At 41.6% G+C, this 17,463-nt stretch overlaps 1 protein-coding gene across 7 annotated transcripts in view; it reads right to left on the bottom strand.

Annotated features, from left to right (window-relative positions):
* Nucleotides 1-17,463, bottom strand: part of Prosap (prosap) — a 118,979-nt gene that overhangs the window by 58,747 nt on the left and 42,769 nt on the right. For 6 of the 7 annotated variants that reach the window (XM_067353203.1, XM_067353204.1, XM_067353197.1 and 3 more), the window contains exon 2: nt 15,181-15,242. The exons of the other annotated variant lie outside the window; for it this stretch is intronic. The gene's annotated coding sequence lies outside the window, so the exon portion shown is untranslated. The remainder of the gene's footprint in view (nt 1-15,180; nt 15,243-17,463) is intronic. 7 annotated transcript variants of the gene reach the window in all.

The following is a 17,463-nucleotide window of genomic DNA, read 5'->3' as shown; positions in this document are numbered from 1 at the left end:
ACCGTGGCGTCTTCGAATGAGAAGGACGGTGGAAGGCAGAGCCGGAGGAGGAGGGACGACGAAAAAGGAAGGAGTTCCGGCGGAGAGCCGGAATATAACGCCGGCGATGCTGGCGCGGCATCGCGACGTCTTACAACCAAGAAGAAGGACCCGTGCGCGATTTATTGGTCGGCGAGCCGAGAATTTATGCGGAGATTCGCGCTGGCAGGTGGTTTTACTCGCGATGAAAAACCAAAATTTCTCTCTAACCCTCCTCTCCCCCTCGTCGGTCTTTCCACTGTTTCACTTCTTATCCTCTATCTGCCTCTCTACATGCGACTCGGGCGGAGCGCAAGAAACTGGGGAAGCTAGCGAGACGTCTTGTTGAATGCGATCTAACGCGCGCTTGATTTCTCGACTCCTCCCGAATTTACATTTCGGGTTATTTACATCGCGGGAAGCTGGGAAATCCAGAAACTTCAGAATGCGTCATTTGCATAACATTCTCTCGTGTTACTGAATTATAATTTAGAAAAAACTGCGTTTAATCTTGCGAATGCTTGTACTGTAATAAATCGGATCACGGCTTACCGTATTTTCAACCGTCGCGATATGAAGCATTGTCCAATTTGAAGGATCCGGTGAGATCTAATTTTGAGATGCCGCGCGCGCCAGTAAAGAACAATGTCCTGACGCGTCCTCGGGGTGTCTACGCGACGGCCACGACGACGACGACGACGACGACGACGACGACGACGACGACGACCAAGGAAAGACGTAGAAAAGCAAAACGAAATGGAATAAGGCAGCGAAGCAATGGTAAGAAAAGAGCGACGGGGAGAGTTTTGCCTCTATCGTTTGCACGGTGCTCACCTTGTTTTCCCACCCGTGGTATTCATTTCAAGGACAGAAGAAACATTTCGATCGGTTGTAAGGGAGATTCCCGGCGAAGATTTTCTGCGGGGCAGCTAGCAAAAGGATGCACTAAATCTTGCCCGGATATCTCGCGAGTATATCAGAGTCAGTGTGGCAGCGGGGTGCCCGATACAGCCACTCTCGATGCTGCGCGCTCCGCGCATCGCAAGCAGAAGAGGAGAGGCTGAGACGAAGACAGAAAAAGAAAGAGAGAGAGAGAGAGAGAGAGAGAGAGAAGGGGGAGAGAGGAGAGAGATGAGAGAGAGGGAGAGGAAAACGCTGGTTGCGGTCGCCGCTGCTGCCGTTGCACCGTCGCCCCGTCGTCGTCGTTACATCCCGTTCCTCTGCTTCGATCAGGTATGTATCGACCGTTACCGGGACTACCGCCGCCTCGCGTATACGCGTTATTACATTCCAGTCTACAGATCGAAAAAGATACTCCCGCGAAAAAATTACAAGAAATGGATTAGAACGCGCCGATCGCGCCGATCGAGCGCGAAGCGCGTTTACGTTTTCGGCGACGACGTTGCTTCTTCGTGGCCAATTCATCGGCCACATTTAATTGCGATAAATCGGACAAGATTTTTTTGTCGATATCATAAATGGTGTTTTACGCGATAAAATAAAATCTATAAACAACAGACTTTACTTTTGAGCCGAATAAACTGATCTCTGGATAAAAGTAATAAATTGTCATATGACGACGGTAAGAACATATAAGAAAGAATGCTCAGATAGACAGATGCGAGAAAGAATCATGTATCGAACATCGATACGGCCCTGAGTTCAGTGCACTGAGTTAGAAGCGTTCGCCGATACAATGGAGCTGTGATCCCGCCTGACCCAGCCGGCCAAATCTCAGGGATAACACGCCACCTTGTTGTTAAACCCACCCTAACTAGCTTGCTTGTTTGGCGAAAAGTTAACCATCAGAACTAAGTAAGAAAAAGGAAGGTTCCGATGTAATATCGTATTTACGCGCAATTACACTCCAAAAGAAGCAAAATTTCGCGCAGACGTGTGTGTTGACAATAATATATAATTAAAGTAATTTGTAACCATTAAAGTAGAAGAATACACGCTAAAATATATTTTACTTACAATTAGACATTTAAATATTTATTAATCGTAAAACATTACAAATTGTTAAGACCCGGTCAACTTTACGATAAAATGGTAAAATAAATAAATATGCTGAATTTCAGAATTATAAGACATTCGCGTTAATTATGCTTCGATACCGCAGTTACATCGAATATAAGCCAGGTGTAAAAGGCAACGACTATCAATTCCATTGATAGGCATGAGATTGCAGGTCGTATTGACCTTGAAATTCAGAAGAGCCAAGCACGCGAGAAGGGGAGAGTGGTTTGGCCAGAAATTTAAAGTGTTATCGCGTCGTCGCCAATCTCGGCGATCCATCATAGCGATGAAAGTGCACACACGCGCAAAATGTAAACGCGCAAAAAATCCGCGCAAATCAAAGGCTACACCGATCTTCGTGATAAATTGATGTTCATCGCCTCGTCGCTAAGATTTTAATTTCGCATTTATGTCACACCTAGGAAAAAAGCACCGACTACATTGTTTTTTGCGCCAAAGCATCGCGCGCTCGACGTAGATCCACTTACACAGGGATAAGTGGTCCTTTCTATCCCGCTGGACCGCCATCCCAGAACCCCATCCTTCTCACCACCTTATCCTGTCAGTCTTTCTCGTGCGTGCGCACAATCTTTTTCTACCGTTCACCCTCCCTTTTTCGGCCTATTCGACGGGTCTCGTTTGATCGTGATCGTTTTATTTCGCGGTTCTCGGCCGGCCTCACTTTGATCCCTCATCTCTTTCATCTGCACATCCCGCCGTCATCGCGCTTTTCCCCATGAGATCTTTGCACTTTGCTGTTTTCTCATACGCTTCAAATAACTACGTCAAAATGTAGAACGTTTTCCTCGCGATCTATTTCTGATCAAAATTTTCAATTATTGTAATTTTTAATAACATAATAGAAGATAAAATGTAATGAGAAAAATAGTTATTATAATTTCTACTTCACTATACTTATATGTTACAAAACTGAATTATAATAATAAAAAATTAGGAATAAAAAGTTACGAGAATTTTTTTTGAATAAAAAAGGACATTTTTCGGTAACATATTTTCAAAGTTAATGGATTTCATCACTCCATTCCAATGAACTTTACTGCATGCACAATTTTTGCGCGAATTATTCGCTTGAAAATCCATACGATGTTAACAATCTTGCAAATGACCTGCATACCCCGTTTGACAGCCTTGCACGGTTCGTTAAACTTTAAAAAACAATAATAACCCCATAAAAAGATTTAAAAAAAAAAAGGGAGAGAGAGATGGGCGACCGATATATACCTCAATGTATCAACATGCCTGGCAACTTCGCTTGGCGAAAGACCACCACCGACAGAAAGAAATCGTCTCATCCTACCCTCTCGAGCCGATCTTCCATATCAATGCGCTCGAGTCTCCGAGACGGGCTTTCGTGGTATTGAGTTTCCTTCGCAACGTTTTGCCCAAAGTAGAAAAAAAAGAAAGCCCGCCGTTCGATGGATCGCAGGATGATCGAGAAGGCGTAACGATCACATAAGTGGCGTAATGATCGCGAGATCGATGCAGAATGAACAATTTTTGATGAGAAAGACTTTTTTGCCTATACTCGTTATGAGTATTTAAAAAAAAAAAGTAAATGCTTATAAAGATCTCTCAAGCAATTTCGAGACAACTTTGTTTTTAATATTATATCTCGTAACATCTTCTTTAATACTTAAATGTCGAAAACCAAGATATTAGACGTTATTGAATATAAATAATATACTTAAATTGAAAAAGGACAAAAATGCGAATTAGCTTCTCTTGTAATTGTTAATCTTAAAATTATAATTATTTGTCTCAAAATTTCTTTAGAAATACAAATGTAGTCCGAAATGCACTTAATTTTCAGAGGATATCTTGCACGTACAAAAGCGTGCGTCGGACCGCGCCCTTCCCAGTAGTCGCTGCAGCTACTGCGACAGAGAAACCGGAAGCGTGCCGGCGCAACGGAAGTTTGGGAGCTGAACGCGATCCTATTTCTGCAGTCGCGTCTCGGTGGTAGTATTACGACGGATGTGGCAAAACGGTACAGTCATGATTTTAAAGATGTCAGTAACGAATTTTACGGGAAGAAAGACAACAGGAGACGGCTCGCGATATATCACTCGCTTATACTCAATTTTCTCGTGTTCGTAAAAAGTGTATTTAAATATAATATAAATAAACAAAACAAAAACACTAGTAATGTACTTTATAAATTTAAACATTATTAATAACAATTAAATGCTATTTAATACGACGTAATGCGAAAGATTTCTTGATAATCAAGAAAATTTTTGACTAAAATAACTTTGAACTTTTAACTATATAAGAGCGTATCCAGTTAAATTGCTGTTACTCGATACCATATATATGCTGTCCTCGATAATCTAAACTAAATTTCCTTAATATGAGTTTGCTATTAGCCAAGTGCTTTGCTGTTACGTGCATGTAAAAATGCGCACATGTGAAATAAGAGCGCGGACGCATACGGCGCGCGTGGATATTACATCTCCACGCATGAAGTACTTAATGCAATTACATTTAGCTCAGTAGCTCGTTTCCGCGTTACTAATTAACGGTCATCGTGAAGATAGGCACTACGATCAAGTTGATATCAAATAAACTTTCTTCCTAATAGGATGAACTGCGCATACGATGGATGTAGAAATATTGCACATTACATAAAAACGTGTAATTAAATTAACACAAAATAAAACAATACACAGGACACTCTCGTGACTTAGCTAATACGAGACCAGTCGTTTCAGTGACCCGAGTTCAACCTCAGCCGTTCACCTTTGGATTGTTTTTTGCGATTACTATAGCGCTCCGATGATTCGCAAGCTTCTTAGTTTCTCCAAGAGTTTCAAACTATTTGGCACAGTTTCCAACGTCGAGGCAAAAATAAGTAATGTTTAATTGAAGAACATTAAATTTGAGTTTAAACAATCAAACAATTAAATTTTAGCTTAAAGAAATAGAATGTGTTTAATTAAATAAAATAAGTATTTTAGAAAGTGGACCGATATTCATATAAACACTTTGAAGCAACTTATGTCATACTTACAATTTACGAGAGAGGAAGTGTTACATGTCAGATATAGAATACTTGATGGATTAATCGCTGCACTGCTCCAGCCCACTTTTTCAAGAACTTAAGAAAACTAGTTTTAAAGTCGGGAAAAAATTAAATCTAGATTTATTTTCTCAAGTTATCGAAAAAGTAGGTTACATCGCCGAAGCGGAGAACTCAGCATTTCCTTTGAACGTTTCAAAGTGCAGAACAGCATTGATCGTTCTCATTTCAAAGCGTTAAATATATAGCGTTTAATATATATATATCAGTAGGCAGGGGGAGCAAATGAAAATTGGAAACTGTTCTCGTCGCCCGACAACGCGCTCTTCACGAACGGCCCTGCTCCGAACCAGACTATTGATCCTACCAGGGATGAGGGAGACGACAGCGAGAAAACAGGGAGAAAGAGGCGGACAGAAGTAAGGGGTGTCAGTTCATATTATTAACCGTCGTGAATTCGTCTCCGTCATATAAATTTCGTGGCATTCCATTTACACGCAGTATGAACTCCTCTCCCCTACGTTCGTAAGTACGCGAATGGCGAAACGGCTTTTCGAATCGCTGATGGATTCTGGGCGTGAGGGACGCGAGAACTCTGTAAATCCATTTACAGAAAGTCCCGAGTGTCGATGAGGAAACTAATTCCGTCGTCACCTTGACAAATCACATTCGATTGCGTAATATCGACAGAAATCTGTACAGTTCTTTTAATCTTATTACGAGATAATTATCATAATGATAGCTATCGGTAACCGTAATAAATTATATTAATATTTGCATACATATCTGTTTGACAGGTGTGAAATAAAGAAACCTCGGATACATGAAAATTAAGTACAGCGGATTAGTAGAGACAAAAAATCAAGGAGCGGCAGACCTTTTCTGGACAGCGCACGTCTTTTGTGTTCAGCGTGGCGTAAAGGATAGATCCTGTCTTAGGACAGAGACACACTACTTGTCATACCAGGTTTTAGTGCACAGCTGCCTATGTGGTCGATAAACTTAATTTTCTGCTCACGTGAAACGCCATCGCGATTAAGTTCAATGAATTTCAGAAAAAAAAATATAAGGGGAAGCAAAACTGACAATAGCTATTCAATAACCAAAATTATTAAATTATGTAGTATTTGTGACGCAAGAAAACATATCAATATTTTATCTTTTTAAATTTTTTATTTCTAATGCATTTTTCATTAAAAATTTTTCAATAAATTTTTATCTCTATCTTTTACTTGAATTTTTTTTTATTTCCAATTTCGCGCAAAAGAACAAGTAGTACAGTAACTTAACGTTCCAATAAAAACCAGAGCAACGCTGCGTTTTAAAATTTGCAATTGACGATACAGAGCGCACTCGCGACTTTGAGAATTTTATCTTAAAGCGGCAATATGGTGAAAAGACGGAGAAAATACGGGGAACGTTCATTGAACTATCATCCAGCTGAACGAGTAATATCTCGATCGTTAACCTTTCTCGGGTCAAGTAAATTTACACTTTTAGAAGGCAGTTCTTGCCGATGATGATCCTTTACTAATCCAACAATTTTTTCTGCGATCAAGATAGTTAAATTTGTTTCATAATTCACATATTCATTACTCTCACTTTTTCATAAAACATGATTGATTAGAAGTGAAGTATACGTATCAGCCATATAATTTACTGTTAATTTAAAATTTTAAACACTCATTTAATTTTAATGGTTACAATTACTGCAAGTTTGAAAAAGAGCTGCTATTTCGAACAGCATTTCAAATAACAAGAATCTGCAGATATTCCAATTAAAAAAAAAAAAAAAAAAAAATCGCAAGCGACTTTTTTAAATAAAAATGTAAGTCAAATTAATTAATCGCAGCGGCTTCATTCCGACGACGTCTCATTCTTATATTTCAACGTGTCCCGACTGTTAAAGCTCGCCACACGTTGCGCCGTGCTGGACAAAGAAGGCGGCGGCGGCGGCGGCGCAAGGTCGTCCGACAGGACGGCGCGGTTCGCCGAGAGAGACCAGGCCGAGGAGAGTCTGGTCCACCCGGGGCTCCGGCCGGTGCGCGTCCGAACTGAATTCTCATTAAGAACACCTCGATGCCCCGAGATTTATTAACGAGTTCATTCTCTCCGCCTTAATACGCGCGCCGGAGGAACGGAGCGGAGCCGAGCGAGCCGAGCACGGAGCCGAGCCGGGCCGAGAGCCATAGAGTTTCAATTAGATGTGGTCATAATAATGCGCGATCCCCCGGTCCGCCATGACGGCCGATGGTTGATGACCCCCCTGGACCTCAGGAGAAGAAGGTGCTCACCACCCCGCGGACGAACGGGTCCCCAGAGGCTTTTCCTTCCACCTTCGTGATATCGAGTTGTTAGTCACGGCGTTTCCGGGTTGCAGGACGAGATTCTTTCTACGATCACGACGTGTCACGCCACAGCCTCGCGTACCTCCGTCTTTCTCTCGCTCTATCTTTCCGCCTCGCCCCTACGATCGCTTCTCCGCTTCAGATTGGTCCTCTCCTTTTCCCTCCTTCACTCATTCACTCTCTCTCTCTCTTTCTCTCTCTCTCTCTCTCTCTCTCTCGCTCTCTCGCTCTCTCGCTCTCTAGTCGAGAGTGCAGTCATCTATTTCAAACGACTATGCTCGACGGTCGCCTCAGGTTGATCCGACAGCGACGCACGAGAGGAACCGATCGGTGCAATCAAGGGGATCGGTTCACGAAGGTGTAAGGACCGCTCTTTCCCTCCTCCATCCACCCCCCCCCCCCTCACTCTATGCAGATCTATTTACCTCTTCGACGTTTAGCGAAAGTAAAGCGGCGGTTTATACGCGCGCGTATATTGCATCGATGGGCAACAAACGAACTTCCAATATCTGGCCCACTTTTCGCATTTGAAAGATTTCAACTGACATCTCGCTCGGATTACCGCTGTAATTGCGCCAAATCGCGCGCTGGAAAATCTTACGTATATCGATTTTCTGCCGAGCTTAAGGCAAAGGAGCTTACCGCATCTAGGTCAGGAGAGCTACCTCGACGGCGAAGGAAGATGGAGAAGCGTAGGAAATAAGATTTTTTTTTATAATCTTGCATTTATGTACAAATAAGAATCTTGCCTGTTATATTCCGTTACATCTGTTTTCAGCGAAAACTCAATAACTTCGATGAATTGAAACGTGATTTCCGGGAGTGCAGTTCGCTCTCTAGTATATACAATATAAAAGTAGCGGTTGTGATTTAAATTATACACGATAAAACACGATGAATCTCAAAGACTGCTCCGTTATAAATATTAAGAACGATGTTGTATTCTCTATCGAGAAGAGGCTCATTATTAGCCGCCGCAGAGCAGCCGAAGACACCGCAACAGGGAGCTTCTCGGATCCGATTTAATGAACTGTCAAGTATCAAAACCACGTCCGACCGGTAGACACACGATTTTCCAGTTGAATATCCTCCGCGCGCGGCCCGTCCTATTGTTCGCAAATAATGGCACACGCTGTACACGTGTGTCGTGCCGATTATGTCACGTACTGCAACGCGTGAAATGCATACAAACAAAAGGCGTCGTCCCCGCACGCCGATCCCAGTCTGCGCGAACCGCATTTAAGAGACGTTTCCATCAACGCGTAGACGCGTCGAAAGTTTCGACATTAACGTAAGAAGAAGGAAGTTGGCGCGACAGTGCCGCGAAAATCGAAGGAGAGGCGAACGATATCGAAATTATAACGCGAAAAGTAACGCGTCTCGCTTTCTCGGCGATAATGGATTATCCGGGATTGCGCAATAAACGCGCTAAAAAATGCGCGTCAAGAAACAACAGCGGATGAAAGTCTTCCGCGTCGAAAGAAACCTGCTAAGATGAATAAAATGTGCATGCTGTTAACATTTGGATTACAAACGTCTCGCGTGAATAATAAGATATATTCGTTCGCTGTACCTTCGATATAATTATTACAAAATATTTAATACAATAACCGAACGAACAATTGCATCGCTGCGCTTTTGAGACTTTGAAAGCTACGCTCTATTAATATCCCATGCAGGAGTAGCATTAAAAAAGTTTGTTTTCATGCTTTACGGCGCAGTGCGTATCCGTTTGTTGCAGTTTTCGCAATGTTGTGGGAAGCGATTGTCATGAGCACGTCGCTCTGTATCGCGTAGGTATTTCGAGGAGAAATGCGAAATCCGACGGAGCTAAAGGTTCCGCAGTAGTTGTTCAGCGTGTGATTGAAATTTTCTGCGAGAATGTTTTATTCGGCTGCTTACTCCCACAACTCCTCTTAATTACGTGTACACACTTATGAAATATTACGTTATATTTATATTTAATTCTGTTAAAATTGAAAAGTCGATTTCTGTTCTTACGAATACCTGTACCAGTGAAAGTTGAAAAGAATTCCCAGCTAAGTGTGATGAGTGTAACAATTAGGCGTAATAATGGATGTAATAATTAACGTAACTCATAGCTAAGAGAAAGCATGTTCTTTATCTTTTTAATCCTTGCGATCTAAAAAAATCCTTACGCGAGAGGAATTGTTATTGGAGAACAAAAGCGAATAGGGTGAAAACGTTAATTGCCGGCGTTATGGCCGGCTCGTATATCATCCCGGGGATAGATTAGTGGAAAAGCGTGCGCAGGATGCGCCTGGCTGCGCGAACGAACGAATATAGCTCTCAGTTTGAAAACGGCGCGGCGCGTCGTTGGAGCAACTAATGGACACCCCAGGTGAAACCATCAATAACGCGAGAAATTCTTAATTAATTGCCGCATATGGTGGCTAATTAAATGCGATACACGCCACAACGCCGGCGGCGGACATGCCCCCCGCATCGTCCTTCCGCTTTTTCTCTCCTCCAAGCTTCCCTCTTCTCCTCCATTCCATCCCTTTCTCTTTCCCTCGCTATTTATTCGCATTCTTCTCTCGTTCTATCCGTCCTAACGTGACTTGATTCTTAATTTTTCAGAAGTTTTATAAAAAATTTACGTAATGGCTATATTAAAGAATTAAATTAATAGTACGAACGAAAATAAGATAAAAAATTGAAATCTTTATATTTACAAATAAATATTATATTGTTAAGTTTAACGTTAAATAACTAATCTTTTTCGTGATAATAATGATGTATTGGAAATGATACTTTTATGCAGATCCGCGTGCACCCGGTGCAACGTTACAGCTCACGCCAGGAGCGAGAACATTGGCATGCAAACCTGACAGGTCACGACAGAATGCTTGTAACAGCCAACGGCGGTAGATTGAAGTCGCGCACGAAACACATCGCTGTCGCAGTTATAGGGGATCTTCTACTATCGCACTTTTTTATATCTTGGATTACGTCGAGCGCTATTGTTGGATGCAACCGGCTACGCTTTCACAAAATATTCTAAGGTATCAATATCTTCTGATCTTACCCCGAGTCGAAATTTAGCGTCTCTTTTAATGCTCATACAGCCTATATGAACCTATTTTTACGGAATTAGAACCTAGAACTCCTCTTTTAAAACTTGATCTCCTATAATTTGATGTTGAAATACTACTTTAAACCTATAGAGCCTCACAAAATAGATTGTATTACTGCGAGAACTCCTCCATTAAACCTCGAACTTTTATCTAGTATATATATATATACTAGATAAATTCGACCTATAAAAGTTATTATAATGTTTAATCATAAAGAAAAATATTTAATTCGTTGCATTTCCAACTTTTATTAATATTGATACCTTTCCGTTTCCTTCTTCAAAATAGTGATATGATATCTGAAAAAGATTCAACGCAAAAAAATTTTTTTAAATTAATTTTTTTATTAAATGTTAACTATTTTAGATGTACTCGTTAAAATTCAAATAAGAATGAAAAACTATACGAGCAATATGCATAATGTGGTTGTATTTTGATTATTGCTTTATTAAGTGATACAATATTATCAAACGTTTCAGTCTTAATTTGGACCTTTTTCTGTATAAATATTTCTGTCTGAACTTGTTTTAACGCATGTTAACTATACTTAATAATATACTCTTAACTATATGTATTACATATACTTAATAAATAATATTTAATTCAATAAATATTATGTAATGTTTTTAGTATCTTATTTTATATTTAATATCTTAATTTAATATTTTTAATATAATCACAAAGGTATATGGATTTTCAGCACTAGTTTTATGATATTATCAAGAAATTCTAATGATTGCAAAAATCTTCACAATAATAAAAAAAAATTACTAACTATATAATTTTAATTGATGATAATTGTTAATAACATAGAATTTTTAAAAATATTAGAAATTAATACTCAATAGTTGAATTTTGATATTATATTTTGATATTATCAAGAAATTTCTAATAATTACAAATTTTCAAAGGATAATAAAATTCAACTAAATGGTATTGATTAATAATATTTTTAAATTGTATGCTATTAAAAATTATCGTTAATCAAAATTATAGTTAGTATTTTTCTTTATTGTGAACATTTGCAATCATTAGAATTTCTTGATAATATCATAAAAGTAGTGCTGGCAAAAAGGAATCTATATATTTTCAGGGTCTAAAGCGGGTCAAACGGAGGGTTTTAACTAAACCCTACTTTGAAGCTTTAGCAGGAAAAAAGGAAATTTCGGACATATTGTAGCGCCAAAGTAGGTGCTATTATATACATACGATAAAATGCATAACATCTACTTTGACTCTCTTATGCCTACCTCAAAATAAAAGATTAAGGTTCAATATAGGTGCTAAATTTCGACTCGAAACGTGAGCGCGCGTTACGTATTTCAATATTCTATCGTATCATCGTATATTTTCCCGCTCAATCTCGTTATGCCTGCAATCGAATAATATTGTAGACAAATATTATTATCCGTTTTTCAATAACTTTATGATAAAACAAATTGTCATTATTTAACAATCATTTTATCTTTTATAATTTAACGTTAGAAAATGTTACATCACGATTACTCATATCACATCCTTTTGAAGTTCTTTATCATCCTTTTGCTTCGTGACACGAGCAGCTGTTATCGAGCTTATTAAATTGTTATCTACATATGAGCTCACTATATTCCGTGCTGCATCTCGGATTTCTTTCCGGTCCGATACTCATATGGGACGCGCGCAGCCACCGCACGGTCGGCATCGCGGAAAATGAATCGTCGCACTGTCCTTGTCGCTCCGAGGTCGCGTGCACCGCTCCACGCATCGATGCGTGCATTCGAAACGCCGGAGATACTTCTAATGCTCGGCGACGGCGGCGAGCGTTGCAAGGCGAGTTACCTGGTCTCGGGTGTTAATAAACCGCCGCGGTTCAGTTCGGTGTGTAGCGTGTCACGAAATTCCATTTGTGTGACTCACGCACGGGAGAATGCGTGCGACGCGCGTATTCCCGTATGTACATATATACGCGTTATTATACGCTCTCGTGTTGCATGTCTGCACACGCGCGCATTTATCCGTACGCGCGATCTACGCGCATCCTGTTGTACACGTTAGACAGCATCGGCGTCATCCTGGCGCCGATTAGAATCCCGCGCTGATGTTCGATCGTTATCGGCATTCGAAGCACGCCGATTGCATTCTCGAATATCGGAACGCGAAATCAACTTCGATGTCTTGTTAAAATTTTAACCCTTAAACCGAAACATAGGAAAATTACTTTATTAGAAACGAGTCATTTTCGAAACTATCGAGCTCATCCTTTCATCTTTGAAGAAAAGTAATTTTATCACAAGCATAAATTTATGGTTTATTGCGTAATTAAATTAGATCATAGATTATTATTAAATCTCAAAGACTGATGCGTTTAAAAGCCAAGGGTCAAATCTTTAACTCTTCAAATTGATATACGCCGTTATAAACTATAATCTTCATAACATTGTGACACGAACAGCTCCGAGAGAGCCCGTCGACTGAAAAGCAATCATCGCAATCAACACGCGGTAATGATTGACCGGCTTAATAGAACCGGCGCGTGATCTTAAACACGTGCCTTGCGAGCGGAAGGAGGTGAACGTACCTTTACCGTCGCGAGTTCCTTTGCTGCTCCTCGGCCGTCGTTCATTCCGCTGGTACAGCAGGCCGCGTACGAGTTACGTTCGCGTGCTTTCTACTCACGTGAGTGCCGCATAATGCTTAATATTTCACTTAAGAAACGCGCGAAACGCGGCCGCTTTTCGCGATTACACGCCCGTCCACTATATTTAACGGCATATCATTCCTTAACGTGAATAAGAAAAATATATAGCGACGTAGAAATTGGTAGCTTAATCCGCTCTTGATAAAAGATTAGCGAGAAGGGAAATCGATTGCATTCAACACGGAAGTGAGTAATAATTCAAAGAATCGCGACGTATCTTTCTGCGAGCGTACTCATTTGCATAATTTTTCTTTTTTCAGCGTGTGTAGTGTCTACATTACTTGCGCGTGGGCACACATAAGCACGAGTCGCGATCGGCCACGCAATTCAACGGCCTTTCGTGTTTGCGAGGGTAGTAATGTACACGTCGAGAGAGTCAGAAAAATAAAACGCACACGTGCCATCTGCTTCGAAGCGTTTACTCCCCATTAAAATAGTTCCTGTGTCAGCAGGGAGCGTAATCGCGCGATAAAACCGCGGTTATGTTACCGTGGAAACTTTTGCACGATATATTCGCACGATAGCTGCCGCCTAAGTGGGCAATGTTATGCAAAACTGAGTTAGTTCATAAAAAACAGACCAAAAAATATTACATACGCCACTGAGCAGAGAACGTAAAAAAAAAAAACCTTCGCATTTTAAACTAAATTTATTCAAAACTGTGGCTCGGCGAGTTAGCTCGCTTTTACGTAACATCGCCTAAAATAAGAAAAAAACGCGAGAAAACGCGCGGGAAATTATGACAGGCGGCGAGTCATTTACATCGTTATTCTCGTAAAGAAGTTACCCACGATGCACACGCCCTTCGCAGCGAAAGGGCTAATTAGGCGGGAGCGTACCGGAAGATTAGAGCGACGGCCTCGCTCTCCTCTTCCTCGCCTCTGCCGAGCGGTAACGGTAAATCGAGATCAGTCAACCTCCGGGCGAATCGAACGACGGCGAGGACGAGCACGATATCTCCCGGGCGGACATTCGCGCATTTACATTTACAGCGGCGTCACCCTCGACACGATAAATTGCCGTTTCGGTGCTCGACAAAATTTCTCCGAATGTAATCTGCGCGACGGACCTAATTTACAGGAGACGGCTGCTAATGGAGCGGTATCGCGCGCGTATTGGCCCCGCTCGATATCTGGAACAGACGGGGCCCAAGCGCGCGATACACACAGCGGCGAGCTATAATTAATATTTAACAGTTTTGTGGGTGAGGGTTTGCATAATGCGGACGCGCGTTAACGAGCAATCGCGTAATCCGAGGCAATGATATAACGCACCGTGGGCTGTCCTAGTTTCTAGCGGAAAAAAAAAAGAAGCAATTGCGTTACTATTCATTCGCGAAGGGACGCCAGGCATACATAACGCAACGCAGAGGCCGGTTTCAAGTGGGTGGCGATACTCCATAATGTATAAAGTGCAATTTCCATATCGGCCGCGTCAGGTGACAATGAGCGTACCTCGGGCGTCTCGCCTTCGATATATCGTGCAAATTTTATGCATTTTATTGCACGTTTCTTGAGAAGAAGAACAAGTCAGACTATGGAGTGGAATACGAGAAGAGTCAACAGAGAAAAGAATTTGAGAAACTTGCTCGCAATGGCCGTATTGCTTTTATCCGAATAAAATCCTCTCTGCGTGAAACTAAATAAAAACTAATTTGCAATTTATCTTTGCAAATCCTACGTTTAAATATTTTCTAACAGAGTAAATGCATTGTAAAGGAAGTTTAAGAGCTAAATTTAAACTTATAGACGTATCTACAAATTTCTTGCAACGTAAGTAAGATCAGTCAACGATGTGTGCACGCGAAGAAAATACGAGCCGACGACAAGAACGGGTTGCACCATTACGTTTTCGTCGGCGCGAATTCGTAGAAAAACGATTGATCCTGCCGATAAATCGATACCACCGACGGCGCGCAGCGCGCGTCATAAATAATTTATCTCACAAGCTAACGCTGAAGGGAGGGGATTTACTCACCATAATCGGAGCACGATCTCGCCGCTCGGATGCAGAAGAAGGTGATCCGCCGACCGCAGCATCTGCAACCAGAGAGAAAAATCTCTTTCAGCCGTGCTAATTCACCGTTAGATCTATCGGCGCGATATGCTTCCGGCATAAGGCACCGCGCGTGGTCATCAAGAGTAGAAAAAAAAAAGGGGAGAAGAAAATCGGAAATATCGTAAATTTTCGTCGGCGTGAACGCGCGGTAAAACTGGAATTCCTCGTGCGAGGAAAGCGCGTCACTCCGGCGCCTCGCCTTCGTCAATAAAATCTCGGAAAGGACGACGCCGACCTCCGCGCGGCGCGCGGAGATGACGATTCCCCGCGGCTCCGCGACTCCACGCTACCTCGAGTAGTTATCGTAGGGATACTTTCGCGAAGAAATAGTCCCGCAGCGTGCCTTTCCGTGAGGTTATCTCTACCTCGAGGTCATTGAGGATCGCATAAATAAAACGCAATTCAAGAAACGAGCGTGCTGCATCCGCCAGAGGGACGGAAGGAAGGATGTGCGCGAGGTATGCGCGGGGTGTAAGGTGGAAAGAATCAAGTTGGATCTAGATTCCGGTTTCGACGCGTCTCGAGCGAGCATGAGATGCGCATACCGGGAAATCCTTGCATCGCAAAAAAAATCAAATGTTAAGAATATAAGTATTTAAATATTTTTGGTGAAAAAAATTAACTTGAAATTTTTGACATCCGGTAAGAAGAGTTTTTACAAATTTCAAAAATTTGCTATTGTTATCCGTTTTAATAATAATAACATTATCCTATTATTCGACTGCCGTTTTAAAGAAATGAAAGGATGCTCTTCGAAGAGAACATTGTTTTTCGGATTTCGGAAGCCCGTCGTCTCTTCTTATAGCTCCTGCGTGCTGAAGACCACACCGGCCGACCTTTTTCCGGGAACCATTCGCCAATCGTGCAGGAAATCGTAGTTCGTAGGGAAGAACCATCGGTCTCGTTCGAACAACCAGAATTACCGTCGTTTATTTTTTCCGTCTCGAAAATCTCAAGTCCAGGCTGCACCATGCTATCGCCCCATCGCAGCCGCGAATTAGTACGCTGTAATTTGGCCGCGGCGCGCATTAATCTTCCGATTCGACAGGGAAATAAACCAATCGCCGTTGTAAAATATGTTACCATAATACCGCGTGAATGTACATATTATTAAACAGTTTTCTCTTTGAAACAATAGTAAGAAGCGTGTGAACAAAACGCTCGATACTCCGCTGCGTTATTTTTTTAGTTCTTCATTATTATTTCTTTCGACACGTGGTAGTTTAGCCTTTCCATTCACACGGTCGTTAAAGACCAGCCTTGAAGCACTTTATGGCAGTTTCGTTCGAAGATCAGCCGCTCCTTCTCAAAATCAACGCGTCGAATAAACGCGACCGCGTATAAAATTTCAGTTATATCGTCGGACATAAGTATAAAAGGACACCCTTGAGAAAATTACGATTTAGTTTGCGAGTAACGCGCGAGTTACACGATATGATCATTATCGTCGCGGACTTTTCTAGGCCATTAAACCCGCGCGACAGCGATGTAACGCTGTAAAATCAAAGGAGGATAAAGAGGTGCAGCGCGGAGATAGGCAGCGCGTATAACAGTGTCGGGCGATAAAAAGATAAGAGCCTTAGAAGCGCACATACCGGGTGTCAAGTTTTCATATCATATGCCTAGGTGGATCGTCTTAGATTACGACTAATGATACTTGGGAACCGACGGATTCACTTTCTAGACGGTAGAATTAAATCCGCACGCAACGAAGAACAATGCTGTAGAAACATACTTGGCGAAATGAATCTTCATAAGCTGCGAACGATTTCTTACGTATGATGGAAAACTGTGTTACGACGGCGAGAATTCGAGATGTCGGAAAACGATGTGTGTGTGCGTATCGACAGATAAAAGTACAGTCCAATACAGTCTGTTCGCGGGAAGAGAAATAAATCATTTTATTTAGAAAAAAAAATTATGACCACTCGTGAGAACAAATTATCTCATTATAAAAAGAGAAGACTACGACTGTCCTGACACAGAATGTAAATGTAAAACTTTGTTCTGCAAAATGACGCGTATCTCCAAGCGCTCTATATGCAGGCCTTGAAAGGAGGGCACGAGACCAAAATAATTTTGATAAAGTTGTCTTTAGTCTGTCACAGAGAAAATGACGGGTTGGTCCTGCGTTGAGAACTCGTGGAATTGCAATGTGGGATCTGTAAGGACCCCGTTATTCCGACGTACATGCAGATCGTT

The sequence above is a fragment of the Linepithema humile genome, chromosome 1 (genome assembly GCF_040581485.1).
Source record: "Linepithema humile isolate Giens D197 chromosome 1, Lhum_UNIL_v1.0, whole genome shotgun sequence".
NCBI lineage: Eukaryota > Metazoa > Arthropoda > Insecta > Hymenoptera > Formicidae > Linepithema > Linepithema humile.
The sequence above is the reverse complement of the archived record's forward strand: the minus strand, read 5'-3'. Positions and strand labels throughout refer to the sequence as shown.